This window comes from Trematomus bernacchii, unplaced genomic scaffold (genome assembly GCF_902827165.1).
Source record: "Trematomus bernacchii unplaced genomic scaffold, fTreBer1.1, whole genome shotgun sequence".
Taxonomy (NCBI): domain Eukaryota; kingdom Metazoa; phylum Chordata; class Actinopteri; order Perciformes; family Nototheniidae; genus Trematomus; species Trematomus bernacchii.
In genome coordinates, this window is record NW_022987609.1 from 2,314,073 (window position 1) to 2,328,880 (window position 14,808).

General features: G+C 42.3%; 1 protein-coding gene across 1 annotated transcript in view; it reads left to right on the forward strand.

The window, feature by feature from the left end:
* The first annotated feature begins 356 nt into the window (after positions 1-356).
* The window catches only part of LOC117483399 (monocarboxylate transporter 1-like), a 30,245-nt gene continuing 15,793 nt past the window's right edge, over positions 357-14,808 (forward strand). Inside the window, exon 1 of the mRNA XM_034131731.1 lies at positions 357-550. The gene's annotated coding sequence lies outside the window, so the exon portion shown is untranslated. The remainder of the gene's footprint in view (positions 551-14,808) is intronic.

Consider the following 14,808-nt stretch of genomic DNA (forward strand, 5'->3'; position numbering starts at 1 on the left):
TGGACCTTTGTTTCATATAATCTTACCCCACTCTCTCTCCCCCCATGTGTACACTTTGTCAAACAGAGGTAAAAAGGCCAAAAGGGGGTTATATCTCTTAATTTTCCTGTGTATCTGTATATATATATAACCCATGTGTAATGCAACATGCTGCTATTACAAAAAATACATCTTATCTAATCTAAGAGGTTTGCAGGACTTTTAATTGTACCAGTTCTGCACTACTGTATCAGAGGCCTCTCCTTTATCTAAATTATCTGAGTACTTCCACTAGCAGTTTGACGCCTCTCCCTCATACGCACGTGCTGACTTTTTTCAGATACCTCCGCTGCCACTCACGCTCGTGCGCATGCGTGGTGCCTACAGTGTCATCATCACCATTCCAGAAGTTGTCCAGTCTGTGGTCTATGGTGATACCCCGAGCTGCTGCTGCTGCTGCTGTTGGAGGACCGACGTTCAGCCAGTCAATATCAAGGACACCCCGGGACTCGCCCACTCACAGCCGAACCGAGCCCCACCGGGTCCGGCCGAACCCCCGAACACAGCCCCGGTGAGTGAACGGACCAACCGTCGAGACAAAGAGGCAACCGCTGAATAAAACGGCTCTTTTTTGGGGGTGGGGGGGTTATGTTCAACTTGTGCTGAACGACTAGTTGTGTAAATTAGCTAGCTCCGCTCCTCCATTCGCTTAACCAGTGCATCCTTCTGCTTTCGTTACCGTTTCCTCATTGCGAGGCATGATCTAAAGAGCGTGCTTCAACCTTCAACCGACGTGGTTACATTCATCGGTGCCGTGATGCTGGCGCTATTCTTTTTACATTCATTTAAGTGAAGTCAGGGAGGCTGGCCGGGTGTTTGACAGCCCGGTGCTGCGGGTCACGGGTCGGCCCAGTGCCAGAACCGACAGCTTATGGACTCAAACACGCACACGCACACGCACACACACACACACACACACACACACACACACACACACACACACACACACACACACACACACACACACAGACGAGGTTTGATTCGCAGTCCATTTGACCGCAGCCCTTTTACGTGTTATCTGTATCCTGAGCTGAATGAGCTTCACATGCTGGATCTTTCGAGGGGCTCATCTCAATGGAGAGATCACATGCGCTGCCCACCATTCATCCCCATTGTCTACTGTCTTTTACTGTAGAGGAAAATAATGCACTGTATTTAAGTGCAATATAGTGCTATTTGTACAGTTCTTGAGTAATTTATGGTTTTTATACACTACAATTTAGAGGGTGTGCTTTTTACTGCATTACTGTAATTTTAGAGCTTGTGTTAAAAGCTATTATTAAAACGAAATGTGATCAAAGAAGCATTAACTCAAGTATTTTGAGTTATATGTATGTCCAGTGCTTAAATCTTGGAATTAAAAATAAAACATGATCAATTAAATGTAATATAGAGCACTTTTATACTCTACTTACACTAAGCAGTTCTCAAAAAGAAACTCCAATTCTTTAGATCATGATCTAAAGAATTGGAGTTTCTTTTTGTGTGATTGATTAAAAAAACTCAGTACCAACAGAATTCACACTGTACACGGTAGTTAATAGAACAGGACTAAATACAATGATATTCAAAGCCAACATGAAATGGTGGATCTTCACTAAGTGTAATGAAGTATCATTATAGATAATTATTAGATACTGTGCGTCATATCAAGTAGTTTAAATAGGCTCCACCTTTTGTAAGTGATACACACATTACTACATCAATAGTTATAATCCAATCCTATTATATACATTATTCTGAGATTTGCAAAGTCAGAACTTTTACTTTTAGCACTTTTAGTGCTTGCTTCTTTTTAACAATAACTGTGAAAGCAACTCAGAAACTTGCCATATGATTTTCCATTTTAGGGGTGACCTGCAGAAAGTCAAATCACAGGAGCTGGATTCATGCACTGCTTTCTCTGTGCACGGATGTTCCAGCTCTGGGTGGTTATCCACTGAACTTTGAGTTCTCTGGAAGACTTGCAGTTGAATATTTCCCTCTTGCATTGAGTCATTTCTTTAGACTTTTTGAATTATAGTATAGTGTATTTGAATGTTTCTGTTCTCAGGAATCTGCTGATCAGGTTACTTCTGCTGCTTTTCCAAAACTAACTTACGCAGTTGTGGTTTTCCTCGCGCTAACCTACTAAGGACATTTTCTGGCAGCCAAGGTTAACTGTAGACAGGACATGTACCTTCATTGTGCAATCTTTATGGTTATGTGTTATCATTATTGCTATGACCTGCCAGGAAAAATGTTAAATGCTTATTCAAACTTTAGCGTGTATTCAAATTCTGACTTGTTGCTTAGCTTATTACTGTCTTGGTGATTGTTGGCAGGTATCCATAGAAGGGTGAATATGGGAAGTGGTGAATCACATTAGCAGTTTCAACATCAGAGGAACCTAATGGCGCATTTCCACTACACGGTCGGCCTCGGCCACACTCGGTACGGCTCGGTACGGCTTGGCCGCGTTGGGCCTTAACAGGGCCGACTCACTTCATGCTGCGCTTCCATTACAGTTTAGGAACTGGGGTAGTTACTATAGTAACGCAGTGTAGGCGGAGCCGTGACGTCATCTTCAATGAGAAATCCAGAAACACAACACAACCGTTAGCTGTTAGCACTCAGAGCTCACAGCTCCTTATATATGTTCAGAAACTCGACAAAAGTTAAACAAGTACAAACCACAGACTGCCTGTGTCATGGTGAATACAGTCGCTGCTTTATTTATGTCTGTATAGGCCGTTGTTGTGAGTGTGGACGGTCGGGGCATATACTGCGTTAGCTTAGCCAATCTCCATCTAGAAAAACAAGCATTTTAAAAGGTTTTTCCCCTGCCGTCTGTCTGCAGACTTGACAAAGCATTAATTCATGGTTTTTACTAACCAGTATCAGTATGTTGTTACTTCGGCATCATTTTGAAACGTGTATTACAATTAAATCACGGTCAAATATGTCCATCTTGTTGTAGTTCTAGCCCTCTTGCCAGCGCTCCTCTCTCTAGTTTAGCATACTCAGCCCGACTCAGCCCTGTTTGTTGGCCCCGATAGAACCACAATTTTCTAGGGCCAGAAAAGAGGGGAAAAAGTGGCCCCGCGCCGTGCCGCGCCGGAACGAGGCCTAGTGGAAGCACAACCAAAAAAGGGGACGGCACGACACGGCACGCTTAAAGCGAGCTACGCGCTGCAATGGAAATGCGCCATTAGTGAATGATAGACGTGGTTTGTTGATGATTTACATAAAAAAACTATATCTATTTAGTTATCAGGCTAATGAATGAGGAATGTTGTTTTAGCCTGAGGCTTAATGAGTGGAGACTTGTCAGTTCTGGTTGCTGTTCTTTCTGACCGCATAATGTGAGAAAGACAATCGGGTTGGTTAGGAGGGAAAGCCACAATTGGGACTGGATGTGGATCGAGCTTATGCCTGAGGTTATTATTCATTTGTAGCCCTCGAAAATTCCCAAGTTGAATGGGCTGCAAACAACGATTACTTTCACTATCCATTAAGTCAATAATGGTTTTGTCCGTCCAAAACACAAAGATGTATTCAGTTTCATATGATATAAAATAGAGAACAGCAAGAACACATTCATATACAAAGGGGTTGAAATGGCATCTTTTGAAATGTTTGCATGAAAACTAACTAATGATTAATGGATTATCAACATTTGTTGATTATTTTACGATGAAATATTTTTTTATTGGTGTTACGTTTCCTCCAAATCTAGGGGTACCAAGGGAAGTAAGAAAACACAACGTTGACCAGGCACGAGGAAAAAGAGAGGAAACCGTTCTCTGGAGTCACGAACAGGCCTTTTAATAGTCAAGAAAAGAACACGGGCTGCTCACCAGCTAACTTGCACATTACACTAGTGTCCCATATCCAGGAGCACATCTCTTATTGATCTACAGAACACAGGTTGTACGCATGCAGCCAGAGAAGGAAAAATGGGGAATCACTGCAGTCTTCCTCCGGTCCTATATGGAGGCCCTGATTGGGAATTTGGAGCACCTGGGGAGAGGCTGCACCTGGGGAATCAGAGGGAGAGCAAGAAAGACACACACACACACACACACACACACACACACACACACACACAAACACTACGGCACGTAACAATTGGACTAATCATTGCAGCTCTATTCACCGGCCACATTCAAACATTTCACAGCAATTGCGTATGGGGAGAAGGAAAGAGCCTTCAAACTGAAGTGTTTACTAATGCCCCTTTCACACCGGCGCTTTTCCAGCTCCGGCTCGGAGCTGGAGCTGAAAAAGCGCCGGTTTTTCCTGTTCACACCGCAGCGGCGCCGCGTCATAGCTCCGGAATGCGGTTCACTTCCAGCTCCAAAAAATTGTCGGTCTAGAGGCAAGAGCTTCGGAGCTATGACGCGGCGTCGCTTACGTCTCTCTTACGTCGAGGCGTGCAGGAAACCTTACTTTGACCATCCGTTCGCTGTTATTGATCATTGTGGAGAGCAGGCAGACGTTTTGTTTGTTATTATAGCAGCTATCGGATGGAATCAATACATGGGCTGCACAGGTTGTCATGTCCGACTATCACAAGTAGAATCATAATGAAAAATACGTCGGTAAAATGTGCCTGTAGAAAACGGCTTAGCAAGTAGTCAGTTTAGCTTCGGTTGCTATGCTAACATCACCCATGTTATACCAGAGAAACTTTCATAACAGCGTTGTGATGCCAAACAGCGTCAATTCAGACTGACACACATTTACTTAAGGGGAACTGGGGATATGTACCAGCTGCTTGTGTGACAGTCAGACAGTGAATACTTTAGAGCCGTGTGAGCTAACCCGGAGCTAACGGGAAAATAAACTCCCGTTGAAGAGCAGCCAGCACTGCAGCGGTCGGTAAATGCCGCTGAAACACATTAATAAACAATGAACCACGGCACTCTGGAGAAAAGTATAAGGTTGGAGAAGTCGTTATTTAATTTAATCTGGCTTTGTATGATTAAAAGCAACACGATCATCGACCCGACGCAGTCCCCCCCCCCGTTGTTGTTGTGAGCTCCGTCGGGGAGAAAATCAGCGATGTAAACGGTGACGTCATGACACAGCAGCGGCAGCTGGGCGGTGTGAACAGAGCGGGAGCTGAAAAGGGAAACCGGAGCTGAACCAGAAAAGCTCTAGCTAGGAGCTAGAAAGGGAAAAGCGCTGGTGTGAAAGCCGCATAAGAGACTGGATGATAAAACAATGAAAACACCTGTTGTGGGCAGGGGCCAGTTTAAATGCAAAATCTAGAAATAATAATGGATGCACACTTACACACACTTTTGGATGCACCTGTTGTCCACATCGTCACATGGAAAAAACAATTAAACCTGTGCACTGTGTCCTTGAGCTGTGTGTGTGTGTGTGTGTGTGTGTGTGTGTGTGTGTGTGTGTGTGTGTGTGTGTGTGTGTGTGTGTGTGTGTGTGTGTGTGTGTGTGTGTGTGTGTGTGTGTGTGTGTGTGTGTGTGTGTGTGTGTGGTGTGTGTGTGTGTGTGTGTGTGTGTGTGTGTGTGTGTGTGTGTGTGTGTGTGTGTGTGTGTGTGTGTGTGTGTGTGTGTGTGTGTGTGTGTGTGTGTGTGTGTGTGTGTACCGTGCACCGTGCATAGACCGTGCACACATGTTAGAGTACGCTGAATGAGGATGTATGACATGGGAAAAATACTGAAATAATCACATCCTGTCTCTCAAATGCTTTGGACAAGGTTCAACACTGGCTGAACAACATTTGCTTACAATTAAATGCAAAAAAAACAGTGTGCATGGTGTTCAGTAAACGGCCAGTCAAAATTGAAGGATCCAATGTGTTTTTAAACGGAGCAGAATTAGAACTAGTCCCCCACTTCAAGTATCTTGGAGTCATAATGGACTCGAACTTGACTTTTAAGAAACATATTAAGAAAGTATCCAATACCGTTAAATTCAACTTGCAAAATGTTAAACAAATCAGACCTTTCTTAACTGTCAAGGCTGCAAAGTCATACCTCCACTGTATGATTCTATCCCACATTGAATACTGTTTTACAAACTGGTCGTTTTCTTGTGCCACAAACCTGAAACCTATAGAACAGCTGTACAAGAGAGCTATCAAGGTGTTTGACAGAAAGCCAAATTCATACCACCACTGTACCATCCTTGAAAAACACAATTTCTTGAGTTTTGACAATTTAAAGTCTTTTAAAAGTATATGTTTTTTTTATAAATGTTTACATGGACTGCCCCCCCTCCCTTAGGGGAATTCATCCACAGAAAACACACTGGACGCTGCACTAGGTCAGAAACCAGAGGAGACTGTGAAGTCCACCGCAGACGGACCACTTTTGGACAAAATGTCCTTTCCGTTAAAGGCAGCTCATTCTGGAATAGCCTCCCAACTGAGATACGGGATTGTCCCACTCTCAATAGTTCTAAAGGTCAACTCAAAGAATGGTTGAGAAACAACCAGATGTGCAATCACCGCTAAATGCACTTTAACACAGGGGTATCTCCTCTTGCACTTTATGCATCTCTTGTATCTTATCTTGCACTGTATATGTCGTTGCTGCTACATTGTACTGCCACGTGGTAAATACTTGTGTGTGCTGCTCTTGCTATTTTGCACTTCTTGCATATCATGTATTTATTTTTTGCTATGTTTACAAATGTCATGTTCTTATATGTTATATGTTGTATGTCAGGGACTACGGATGGAAATTAGCTCAAAGCTAAATTCCGGCATATTTACACTTGAAGCATTATTTGTCTAAAGTGTTCATTAAAGGTAGGGTAGGTAAGTTTGAGAAACCGGCTCGAGATCGCTAGAATTTGAAAATACACAAAAATCTGCCACTTCCTTACAGAGCCCCTCCTCCAACACACACAAACGCGCACATGACCAATGAGGGCACGTAATAAGTTTGTGCACAGATGGAAGGCTGACAGGCAGGTAGGCCATCCAGTTATTTTAGCCGGGCCGGCTAAAGTGATTGGTCGTGCTTTTTACAGTACTACGGCTTCCACAGATGAATTTTTTTAATGGATTTTTTGTCAAAGCACTTAAGATATTCATTGCTATCGGGATATTAAAACCTGTTTCACACCTTCCCCCCGGTACCGGGCGGATAAACGCGTCATTTGCAGGAAACAACGTCTAAGGAATCTTAATATTGAATAAAACTATGAATGTGTTATATCCATGTAACGGGAAGAAACTCAGCTAACTGATCTTTTTAATTTTTTTTTTCAAAAAAACCCCACAATGCTAGCACTCAGCCTCTGAATTAGCCTCGATCGAAAAAACGGGACCTACAAAGGCACTTAAACTCACTCATAACTCCCTTATTACTTATCCTAGATGCACAGCCAACCACTCTTTTTTGGTGTCCTGGAGACACTGAATCTACCGGTGCCCACCTCAACACTCAGTGATAAACATTCGCGACGCTATCAACGAAAGCGTACATCATCACATGTGGAGCTAAGAAGCTAAACACGTAAATATGGCTTACCTTGGTCAAAAGTGGTCTTCAATGGCATTAAAACGATAAAAAAACGATGCTGCAGTTAATCCATAGGTTCATCCTATGTGTCTGTGCCTTCTTTGAAATTATTTCTGATAATCCATAAGCAATACAACTGCGTTTTAGTTTCCAAACTCCAGAAGGAGACATTCCTCCAGTTTGGTTTCGTTTTCCACACGCGAAGCGCCCACATTTTTTCTTTACAGCTTGTGTGGGTGTTGTCCTCCCCCTTCGATTCTATTGGCTCTAACGGTCACAAGGGTATGTCAACCAACCAAATCGAGCAAGGGGGGCCAGAGATAGGTCAAATCCACCCAAATGACCCCAGATGGCCCAGTTTTTGGCTAAATCTCTCTAAAAAGGTCAAATTTCATTTGTTTTGCATCAATCTTGATACAGGGTACTTATTATATGTTGTACTTTGGATTCCTAAAGCTTTTAGTCTACTAACCCATCATCCAAGGGTAGTTTTCACTATCTGTAAAAAATAATTTTTGGACGGACACTATAATTTACAGTTTTTTACTATGTAAATCTGAATTTTCTTTAAAATAAAAAACATTTATATTGATTCTGACACTTCTACATCCAACTCACAGGTTTATCATTACTTTGAGAAAAAAGATTATTAATTTAACCCTTTTAGAAGGGAAGATATGGTCATTTGTTCTGGGAATGTCATTTTCGAGCCTGAGACCTGAAAAACAGGCTCAGAGTGGAACAGGTTAAGAGCATTCCATGGAATATAACAAAAAGTGTATCTCGAGCCGGTTTCTCAAACTTACCTACCCTACCTTTAATGTGCATTGTCCCTATTCAAATAAACAATTAAATAAAATGAAAATGATTTATTTGGAGTGCACTCAGAAGTGTTTGAGAGAAGGATATATGAGGCAACAATCATATTAGTTAATGTCTTTGATAATTAAGTGGTCATTAGTTCCACAGAACAGATATATAATGCTTGGTAAAGGCACGTAATGTGTATCAGTTGTCTTGTTTGAGACTGTGTGTAAAACAGGCTTTATGTTACGTTCTCTAAGTAACCCTTGTGTCATTTATTTATGAGTGTTTTAGAGTTTAGTCAAATAAATAGAGATATTCCGTACAGTCACGATGACTTAAAATGTCACTAACTCATACAGGAAAGGATTGAAAAGTACCCTTGCTACCCCCCCTTCTTCCTTCCTTCCCTTCACACTTCACAGTTTTCTAAGAGTTGCTTTAGTATCCTGTCTTTTGTGTGCGCTACATAGAGAATTTCGGAAACCAGATTAGACAGCATCTTAATCATCATTTTCATTTGTCCTGAAGTTGAACCGTGTGATGTTTGGGTCAAGTCAGTTATCCAAAAACCCGGCTTTAGCACATATAGGTTATTTCTAACTTAGCGTCTGCTGAAACTATTATTTGTTATTTAAGTGATTTCCAGGTAACTTCAGGCCCTCAACAGCTTCCAGGAAAGGGAGAGTTTGTAACTGCAGAATTAATGGCCCCATTTATAACTCCTTGAGGAGTTGTCCTGCTTTACTGGTGCACACCCACACAACAAACACACACACACACACACACACATTCACACACCTAACTAACTCCAGCACAGCGCTAGGATCTCAGGAGACAGAGAAACATAAATCCATGAATCCCAGATGCCTGCTTCCTATTAAATCCAGGCTTACAACTGGTTGTATCACATTCCTCCTCCGTTTTTGTTCCATTTTAACATTTGATGTGGGTCCTGGTTGCGACGTAAAAGATCTTCAACAAAGTTTCTTGCTGTTGCCGAAGCTAAGTTCACAATACATGTCTTTCTAAGTGATCAGATCTCTGTACTGTTCACACTACACAACTTGCTGGCTTGAAGGTGTTGTGTTTTCACACGACATCACCAGGGGTTCACACACTACATGCTTTCTCACCAGGAGGAATCCCCACAATGAGTGTCCCCAAAATGTACTGGGAGAAGTACAATTGACTTGGTAAATGACATAATACCATGTGCATGCTTGTTGATGCACACATGGTCACAAAACAGTTTCCACATGTCTACGATTTATCCATTAACCTCCAGATGCAACAACAACTAGTCTGTTTTGGGCAACACATGGCACACACAATTACAGACAGCTCCGCCACCCATTCCTTGCACTTTGATTGGCTGTAGCTCCCTGACAGTCCGCAGATATCTAGCCTGCTAGATATCTGGAATGCGTCTAGGCTTTAAAACGACATAAACACGTGAAGAGAGCCAGGGGGGAATACAGAGTGAGACTGGAGATGTGATAGTGCAAATAGTCACGGTATTATGGGTATTAAGTTGATCTCATAAGTGGGATTTATTGCAGAATGATCCTAATAATATATGGTCCATTTGACTGCTTTGAAGTGTAGACAGGAACATGGTTATATGAAAAAATCATTTTTTACATTTTGATTAACTGATTGATTGACAAGAGTCAAGACAGATAGACTGTTTGTGATCTCTCTATACTAATGTTCTTGTACAACAACACATGCAACACATGTAACAAGGGCTAGTAAAACATGTTAACATGCAACGTTAAATAAACCTGTTTGTGTGTATGCCCTATTTCTTTGTGACCTAAAAAGAGGTCGCATGAATGTGCGTGATCAGACCACTGAGAGCAGCAGTGACGTTGCTTCTTTAGGCTGTCACAGCTCAGGGGGGATTCAGAGAGAGAGAGAGAGACCATGCAATATTTAAAGTCATTTAAACATCGGAAACTAGAGCCGAACAAGTAGTCTTATTGTTTTGCATGCTGAAAATGTCTTTTTAAGTTCCTCTATCGTCACTCTTCCCATTTCCCTCTGGCTCAAGTTGTGTTGTTATTATGAATGATCTATATGCAGATTAATTTATAGAGATATTTTATTTAAAATTGACAGCACATACAATTTAGAAGCTGTCATCTGTGAATGCCTTGTGTTTCTGCTTTTACAAATGACTAACTCATCAACATTTCAAAATATTTGCATATTAGTTTCCTGTTGATGGACTAAGCTAGGGCTGAACGATTAATCGATTTTAAATCGAAATCGCGATTTAAAATGATGCGATTATTAAATCGCAAAGACTGCGATTTTTTTGAACATTCTTTTTTTTCTTTTTGTGTGTCAGTCATCCACACCAATCAGAAGTGCTGTGCTCCACATGTACCAGCCATTGTTAAGCAATCAGAAGTGGCCCATGATAGAAGGTGATAGACAGATTGATCACCTGCCAAGTATTTTTTAAAGTGCCTGCTCTTTTCCAAATGGCTTCCAATGGAGCTCTCCTAGATGGTTTGGTGAAACAAACCATCTGAGTCAGGTTAGTGATGCTCCATCACATGTTTTACATCTATTACAGGGTGAACCTTAAACTGAAGCTTGACTTTAAAGCAACCCAACAGAAGTTTCATGTAAGTTTAGTTCTTTCACTCGTAGCTCGGGCTGCGGGGGTGCTAGAGACGGGAGCACGTTGATGCAACCTTCCCAGCCAGAGATATGGCCGCATTTTACAATAAACCTCCGTTGGGTCGCTTAAAAACAAATATCGCAAATCGAATCGCAATCGCAATATTTGTCAGAAAAATCACAATTAGATTTTTTCCAAAAATCGTGCAGCCCTAAGCAGCCACATTTTTTACTGATCCATGGAATCTAAATTGGTACCACTTCCAAAGGTTTGTTTTCTTTTGAAGTCAATGCAGTCTGGTCCTAAGTGTTTCATGTGAGAACTGAAGGAGGTCTGACTGCAACGATCCTCCTGCAGTCATCACATTCCTCCTCAGCGCAGGAAGGCTGCAGCGCAGGTCAGGACCCGATGCTTAGTTTACTGCTGGTTCAGTTAGCTCTGATGTGTGTGTCACGGCCACTTTGGGACTTGTTTTTGTCTGTAGATGTGCTCTGAAGAGAAGCACATTTAGTTCAGGATAAGTTGGATTTCCCTGAAAAACAATGTATAGTCTGTACTGTTGTCCTGGCGATGGACTTTCTTTTCTTGAATATTTTCTTTTGAGTTAAATAGTGGTGTGCCTTTACGGTCTTATGATGCTGTGTTTTGGTCGTTTCTTGACTTTAACCTCTATAAAATCATAGCAAACGGGTGCCAAGGATGGGGCTCAATGGCAAATACAGTGCCAATCAGTGTTTCTGCCAGACCGGGGCTGAAAGGGCGTCCACCCCGAGAGCGGGGGGGGTGGGGGGGGTGTGACGTCACGTTGTGTCACGTGACTTGAATTTTGAATTGAGCCGTCCCTTAAGTTATAGATACTATCTCTTTACGTATTAGTGATGGGAATTCCGGCTCTTTTTAGTGAGCCGGATCATTTGGCTCGGCTCACTAAGAAGAGCCGGCTCTTTCGGCTCCTAAATGGCTCTTCATTTTACCACAGTTTACCACGGAGCCTCAGTTTCGCCGCTGCGAGGCTCCGGCGTGTGCTCCACTAGTACCCCCCCGTCAAGGTTCACCGGCAGTACACTAATCCCACCAGACTCCTTTGCCCCTCCAACAGAGGGATGTCCTTGTCCTTTTTCCTTTTCGTCATTTCAAGCGATAAAAACTCGATCTTCTCTCGAATTATTATTTTTTTTGGACGCCCTCGGCTCGAGTTCATGGCGTTCCGAGCTTCATATGACGTCAAGACGCCCCCCCTGGCGGAAACGCTGGTGCCAATCAAATGCTACTATAGCTAGATGAAACGCCGGACCTCACTTTGAGAATCCTTGGAGAGCTCCAGTGACTGTTGAAGAGATGAATGATAAATGTTGTCACACCCATGTAGCGGTATGCATGGCTCTGTGTCAGTGAGGGGACTGGAGAGAGGACTATGTGGCAAACAGCTCTGTGAGCAACATGATAGATCAGACAGTCTCTGCCAGGAGTACTTACCGGGATGACCTGTCACTACACAGAATGAAATCTCTTCTAAGGTTGTAATAAATCAGTGGCTAATACCTCAGGGACTGAGCAGTATGCCATTAAGTTGGATTTAAATACCACTCCAACATTTGAATGGTGGTAAATTGCTTGTCTTGTTCACTGGTGTCAGAGTTGAGTGACTTAAAGTCTCACAGCTTACAAACTATTTACAGAAACATTTACTCCTGAAACAATACTTGTTTGGTTGTTTATGCAAATGTGTGTTGAATGTTGCCAACAGAGAGAGACAAGTATAGGAAACGAAACTGCCTAGTTTGCATTACCGGATGTGCTGACTTTTTCTGTTTCTGTCATCATCTGTTTGTTGGTTGGTCCTCACGTCTGTCATTTGATGTCAGGTAAAACCAATCAGTTTCCTTTTCGGAAACTGTTGCACAGATCTTATTTAAAGTGTGTAGTAATGTAACCATTTACTAAGATCATAAGAGGAAGCGTGCCACATGTTTGCAGATATCAGATCAACAGCGCTGTATGTCTATCTAATAGTATTCCTCTCAAGCTCCTGCAGTCTTAAAGTGGAGTTTAAACATTAACAGTATGTGGCAACTCTAGAGTGACAGCACCCACTTCAAGAGGTTGATGTATTTGTTTGGGTGTGTGCGTGGTGCTTGTTCACTGTGCTGGCTTACCTTTCTTAAGAACACTTCTGGCTGCTTTCAATAATTGTTTAAATGACCAATATGGGGCAGATACACAGTCCTGATCCATTAGCTCATGTATCTGCTATGCCTAATGTGTTAGCATAAGACAGCCTGCCTTTACATCCTTTGTGCACACCTGATACATTTTCAGCAAGTCCAATATTCCCTCACCTCTGTAAGGCTGGTTTCATCAACCGACTCGTGAGAAAATGTTTTCAGGCTAACAAGCAGCTTTTGTATTGGGTGTGTGCTTCGCCCTAAATAAACTCTGCCCCAGCCAATGGCAGGGAGAAAATTACACTCTTGGGAAATGTAACATGAGCAGAGACGTTACATCACAGGCAAAAACCTGATTTCATAAGTGGGATTGAGACCTGCATCTCGTGACTTAATTGAGATGAGATGTGCACACAATCCTGAATCTGTGTCACACAGCTTGGCTAACCTAACTTCCCTGTTTTCAGGTTCAGTTTTGTATTTAGTGTCTCTACTCCGACATGTCTCCATGCTTTAATGTTCAAAAAGCTCTTGATTTTTCTCATACTGCCTGTGCTGCAGCACCTCTTTTCACCCTCTGTCTGAAACCAGAGCGCGGTCTGCTCTGATTGGTTAGCTGGCCGGCTCTCTTATTAAGCCCACTAGAGCAAATGACAAACTAGCCTCTCAGATTGTAAGCTCTCCAAAAAGAACCCCACAATGAACGGAGAGAAAAGGAAGAAACCTCACGTACAGCAACTGAGAAGGGATCCATCTCCAAGGATAACGTTAACATATTTGTAAAAGATGGATCTAGGAGGATGTCAACGAGCATACAGTGAGATCCTGTTGGCTGTAATCGGCCGACTACGGTCATAGAAGCTGCCAGAGTCATGGGACTCAAACATACAGTCTGTGTGCAAGCTGAAAGGAAAACAAAACAACTGAAATCTGCCTAGAGGTCGAGAGGTGGGTTATCGTGCTCAGTGGGTTACTGAGTGGTGGTGTAAAGCAAAATGGTGTGCTGGCATGACCTATAACTGCTGTAGAGGAATGAAATAACAAAAACACACATTTGTCCCACGGTTTTCTCTAACTGTAGACAAACACACTTAACATTTAGAGGAGGACAACCAGAGAGTGACAAGGAGTAAAAAGTTGTGTTTCTTCATGCATTTGTGTAAATATGTTTCATACGTTTTTGCCCTTATAATTGTTTGCAATATTTGCTCTTTGTGGCAAGGAGATATGATGAAAGATACAAAGCAGAAAAAAAGTAAAAAACAAACTCATTTTGAGCTCATGTGATGAGCATCAGCTGCTTGCAGGCACTGTGGCCTCAGATCTGAGTTAACCAGTTACTGTAATGTAACATGCTGGCAGTGTAATGATTGTCTTAGCATGGTTGTTTACAGCATGGCTCACGCTAATGCCATGTAACAGAGCAAGACGTCTGGCTGTTCATTAGCACAGTCATTATGTTGGCTCAGTGAATCTCAATATTTTAGGACATACCCTTAGGGTTTCATCAATGCTAGTTTCTTATATTTGTCTCTTTATGTTCACTTACCACGACATCATTAGTACCCGTTTCATAGATTGTATCCCAGAGTCCATTTAAGGTAAATGGCCCAAACTGTAGCAGAGTGGATATGAGAGTCGACCATAAATAGCTCGGCTCTGTGTGGACTAAATGGGGAAAAG